At 41.4% G+C, this 6,155-nt stretch overlaps 1 pseudogene; it reads left to right on the top strand.

Moving 5' to 3' along the window:
• Nucleotides 1–4,300: 4,300 nt before the first annotated feature.
• Nucleotides 4,301–5,354, top strand: LOC109491250 (annotated as a pseudogene).
• The last annotated feature ends 801 nt before the right edge of the window (nucleotides 5,355–6,155 follow it).

A 6,155-nucleotide genomic window follows, 5' to 3' on the forward strand; every position in this document is an offset into this window, starting at 1 on the left:
GTTTTCCTGGGGAATTCTACCAAACATTCAAAGAAGAAATAATACCTATTCTCCTAAAGCTATTTCAAAAAATAGAAACAGAGGGAAAGCTACCAAACTCATTCGATGAGGCCAGTATTACCTTGATCCCCAAACCAGGTAAAGACCCCATCAAAAAGGAGAATTACAGACANTTAACTATGAAGAAATTGAGTCAGTGATAAACAACCTTCCAAATAATAAAACTCCAGGCCCAGACGGTTTTCCTGGGGAATTCTACCAAACATTCAAAGAAGAAATAATACCTATTCTCCTAAAGCTATTTCAAAAAATAGAAACAGAAGGAAAGCTACCAAACTCATTCTATGAGGCTAATATTACCTTGATCCCCAAACCAGGCAAAGACCCCCTCAAAAAGGAGAATTACAGACCGATTTCTCTAATGAATATGGATGCCAAAATCCTCAACAAGATCCTGGCTAATAGAATCCAACAGTACATTAAAAGGAATATCCATCATGACCAAGTGGGATTCATACCTGGGATGCAAGCATGGTTCAACACTCGCAAATCAATCAATGTGATACATCATATCAACAAGAAAAGACTCAAGAACCATATGATCCTCTCAATTGATGCAGAAAAAGCATTTGACAAAATACAGCATCCTTTCCTGATTAAAACCCTTCAGAGTGTAGGAATAGAGGGTACATTTCTCAATCTCATAAAAGCCATCTATGAAAAGCCTACTGCAAGCATTATTCTCAATGGGGAAAAGCTGGAAGCCTTTCCCTTAAGATCAGGAACACGACAAGGATGCCCACTCTCGCCACTATTATTCAACATAGTACTAGAAGTCCTTCCAACAGCAATCAGATGACAAAAAGGGATAAAAGGTTTCCAAATCGGCAAAGAAGAAGTCAAACTGTCTCTCTTTGCAGATGACATGATACTCTATATGGAAAACCCAAAGGAATCCACTCCCAAACTATTAGAAGTTATAGAACAATTCAGTAAGGTGGCAGGATACAAAATCAATGCCCAGAAATCAGTTGCATTTCTATACACGAATAACGAGACTGAAGAAAGAGAAATTAGGGAATCCATCCCATTTACAATAACACCAAAAACCATGCGTTACCTTGGAATTAACTTAACCAGAGACGTAAAGGACCTATATGCTAGAAACTATAAATCACTCTTGAAAGACATTGAGGAAGACACAAAAAGATGGAAAAATATTCCATGCTCATGGATCCGAAGAATTAACATAGTTTAAATGTCCATGCTATNTCCATACTACCCAGAGCAATCTACACTTTCAATGCTATCCCGATCAAAATACCGAGGACATTTTTCAAAGAACTGGAACAAATAGTCCTTAAATTTGTATGGAACCAGAAAAGGCCCCGAATCTCCAAGGAACTGTTGAAAAGGAAAAACAAAGCTGGGGGCATCACAATGCCGGATTTCGAGCTGTACTACAAAGCTGTGATCACAAAGACAGCATGGTACTGGCACAAAAACAGACACATCGACCAATGGAACAGAATAGAGAACCCAGAAATGGACCCTCGGCTCTTTGGGCAACTAATCTTTGATAAAGCAGGAAAAAACATCCGGTGGAAAAAAGACAGTCTCTTCAATAAGTGGTGCTGGGAAAATTGGACAGCTACATGCAAAAGAATGAAACTTGACCACTCTCTCACACCCACCATATACAAAGATGAACTCCAAATGGATGAAAGACCTCGATGTGAGACAGGAATCCATCAAAATCCTAATGGAGAACATAGGCAACAACCTCTACGACATCGGCCAAAGCAACCCTTTTCATGACACATCTCCAAAGGCAAGAGAGACAAAAGATAAAATGAACTTGTGTNAAATGAACTTATGGGACTTTATCAGGATAAAGAGCTTCTGCACAGCCAAGGAAACAGTCAAAAAAACTAAGAGACAGCCCACGGAATGGGAGAATATATTTGCAAAGGACACCACAGATAAAGGACTGGTATCCAAGATCTACAAAGAACTTCTCAAACTCAATACACGAGAAACAAATAAACAAATCATAAAATGGGCAGAAGATATGAACAGACACTTTTCCAATGAAGACATACAAATGGCTAACAGACACATGAAAAAATGTTCAAAATCATTAGCCATCAGGGAAATTCAAATCAAAACCACACTGAGATACCACCTTACGCCAGTTAGAATGGCAAAGATAGACAAGGCAAGAAACAACAATTGTTGGAGAGGATGTGGAGAAAGGGGATCCTTCCTACATTGTTGGTGGGAATGCAAGTTGGTACAGACACTCTGGAAAATAGTGTGGAGGTCCCTTAAAAAGTTAAAAATTGAGCTACCCTATACTCAGCCATTGCACTACAAAAATTGACAAGGCAAGAAATNTGGTATCCAAGATCTACAAAGAACTTCTCAAACTCAATACACGAGAAACAAATAAACAAATCATAAAATGGGCAGAAGATATGAACAGACACTTTTCCAATGAAGACATACAAATGGCTAACAGACACATGAAAAAATGTTCAAAATCATTAGCCATCAGGGAAATTCAAATCAAAACCACACTGAGATACCACCTTACGCCAGTTAGAATGGCAAAGATAGACAAGGCAAGAAACAACAATTGCTGGAGAGGATGTGGAGAAAGGGGATCCTTCCTACATTGTTGGTGGGAATGCAAGTTGGTACATACACTCTGGAAAACAGTGTGGAGGTCCCTTAAAAAGTTAAAAATTGAGCTACCCTATGATCCCACTATTGTCCACAATAGCTAAATTCCCAAAGATACAGACGTAGTAAAGAGAAGGGCCATATGCACCCCAATGTTCATAGCTGCATTGTCCACAATAGCCAAATCATGGAAGGAGCCGAGATGCCCTTCAACAGATGACTGGATTAAGAAGCTGTGGTCCATATATACAATGGAATATTACTCAGCTATCAGAAAGAACGAATTCTCAACATTTGCTGCAACATGGACGGCACTGGAGGAGATAATGCTAAGTGAAATAAGTCAAGCAGAGAAAGACAATTATCATATGATTTCTCTCATCTATGGAACATAAGAACTAGGAAGATCGGTAGGGGAAGAAAGGGATAAATAAAGGAGGGTAATCAGAAGGAAAAATGAAGCATGAGAGACTATGGACTCTGAGAAACAAACTGAGGGCTTCGCGGGGGGTTGGGGAATGGGATAGACTGGTGATGGGTAGTAAGGAGGGCACGTATTGCACGGTGCACTGGGTGTTATACGCAACTAATTGAATCATCGAACTTTACATCAGAAACCAGGGATGTACTGTACGGTGACTAACATAATATAATAAAAAAACATTAAAAAAAAAGGAATCACTACTCTGAACTGCAATGCTAAGATTCTTCTCACTGATATGGGACTTAATGGAACAATTTGCAAATGATGCAGAGTGTGGACAGAGAAAGAGGATGTATGTATTTCCTGTGGCTGCTGTGACAGACCACTACACACTGGGTGGCTTCAAACAACAGAAATGTATTCTTTCATGGTTCTGGAGGACAGAAGTCTAAGCTCACATTGTTGGCAGAGTCATGCTCCCTCCGAAGGCTCTAGGGAAAGATCCTTCTTCGCCTCTTCCTGGTTTCTGGCGGTGACCAGCAATCCTCGGTGTTGCCTGACCCAGAGACACATCACCCTAATCTCTGCCTCCATAATCACAGGGACTTCTCTGTGTGTTTCTCTCTGTCCTCTCTTCTGCTTAGAAGGACACCAGTCATTGCATTAGGGCCCATCCTAATCCAGTATGGCCCCATCTTCACTAATTAGAGCTGCAAAGACCCTATTTCCAAATAAGGTCACATTCTGAGATCCCAGGTGGACACAAACTTGGAGGGGCAGGGGAGACACTATTCAACAGAGTACAGAAGAGCACAGAGATTGTTTCAGGGCAGAAAGTGTCTCTCAGAAATCCTCAGCTACTATGTGTTTCAAAATGCTGCTGAGGCCTGAGGACCTCTGACTGACACTTTCCAGCTTCAGCTGCAGGGTAGCAAGCCACGGAATCGCTCTAAGTTTTGGTCAACAGACTGCAATTGCTTCAGTGCCAATAGGACATCCTTTAAAAGCTTCTGCTCACTGTTTAATATCCAATCGTGCTTGTGGGTTCTCCCCAGACGAAATCAATCAGATTGATTTTATGTATACAACAGGTATAATAAAACTGCTGCTTTTGAAGATTTTGCCAGTGACAGGTGCAGAGGTGAAACGTGCACCACTGGGGTGGCCGCGCATTTTCTAGGCTAGCGTATAATGGGGAAGCAGCCTTTGGTAGCCTGTGGTGATTCTTCGGGTGAAGCACTTGGATGTCAGAGCTTCTCTGTGAAATATCCAAGCCCTCTCTATGATAAGCTACAAAGGAATCTTGTTGTCAGCGCTCCAGGGCCACAGCACAGATATTCCGAGCCAAGACCAACTGAAGCAACATGCAGAGGAAAGTTCCAACTCCAGGAAAAGAGCCAAAGAGGATGGTATCCATACTGCCTACCGCACCATATCAATGCAGAACTCCTAGAGAAGGAGCCAGGTCCTGCCACTGTTTTGGGTACTTGGCATGATGTGTGGGTTTTAAACGAGTTGGTATTAGAGTAGTTAGGTGCTGGGACAAAAGGAGAAGCTGTGAATACTGATCAAACAAGTAAAAAAAATCAGGAACTAAGTGACCAAAAGGTGACTGAAGTGGAAAACAAGGACCTTGAGGACTGTATACCCTGAAGTAATGACACTGGTGGAGAAGCCACTTCTGAGGATGAGTGGTAGTGTTACTGAGTGCAAGAAAATGAACTCTCCAAACCAGAGGTATTGCTGTTGCTGGGCCCTGAAGGATTAGTACTCAGACTGTTCTAAGTGAGCCCATCGTCCCTTCGTTCCTGTGATCATTGCCACACCGGCAAAGAGGAAAATGAAGTAACTGATGTCCCTCCCTGCCAAGGTGCCATTTTGGCTCCAGTCATTACAGCTGACCTATGAGAAAAGGAAGAAAAACCCAAATTTCCTGATTCCTGCAGCTCAGTGGAATTCTCAGATTTGGCTCCTGGTTCTGAAAGCCCAGAGACCATCTCGAGCAAAATGGAACAATCAGATGGCCTTACAGAGCAGAGACCAGATACACAAAATACGAAGGACTGACAAAAATTTCTTGACGCTGTATAGCACATGTGACAAGTGGCTACAAGACAGAAATATTCCCGGAAGAACAGGCTACCCCATCACTTGTCTCCACTGCGCCAGAAGATTAAAGAAGCCGGGGGCTTCACGCCCTCTTTGCAAGAACATTCAGTTGGTTATTAAGGTTTTTATGGCCTAGCCGAATGGGCGAGTTGCAGAGAAATGATAACCAGAGCCAGGTCAGGGATTAAACTGTCAGTACTGAGCATCTCCATTCACTGAGACCCACTGCATCCGTTCATTGATTCATGCGAACGCCTATGTGCTGGGGCATTTTCCCTTCTAAATTCATATGGAATTTGAGAGCAATTCTTTAAAACCAGATCATCAATCTGGGGGCTCCATTTACATGGAAAGTGACTTTAGTCACTATATTCTTCCTCTAAAAAGAGGTTCTGGAAGGGAGCAATTACAAAGACAACCAGGAAAATACATCCATTTGCCAAATTATCTGAAGATTAACCTTCTTCCTAATTAATTTTTTTCCCTACCTTTCTCTTCTATTCTGTTAGAGAATGCTCTTTAGCATAAAAATCCAAGGTGGCTATGAGAAAAACACTAAAGCTAACAATCAAAGAACACAAATACTGTGGCATGTTAGTGATCATTTACCTTACAGTTAAGCTACATGGATCTGAGAAGTCAAAAGAAAAATTGAGAAGCTTGAAAACAAGAGATTTGTTCCACGTACACCCAGAACAATGGCTATCAGACTTTTTGCTAACATACCCCTCAAAGAATTTTGAGAAATGGTATGCTCTTTTCCACGTTAAAAAAAGAGAGCTATAATGAACATAAAATAAAACATACAGATCTTGAAGATTCCTTTCCTATGAGTTTTAGGGATTTGAGTACCCACCACCCAAAACAAGCTACAGAACATTTCCATCACCTGAAAATCGTCCCTCTGGCCCCTTTGCAGGTAATCTTCCATTTCCTG

Source organism: Ailuropoda melanoleuca, chromosome X (genome assembly GCF_002007445.2).
Source record: "Ailuropoda melanoleuca isolate Jingjing chromosome X, ASM200744v2, whole genome shotgun sequence".
Classification (NCBI taxonomy): domain Eukaryota; kingdom Metazoa; phylum Chordata; class Mammalia; order Carnivora; family Ursidae; genus Ailuropoda; species Ailuropoda melanoleuca.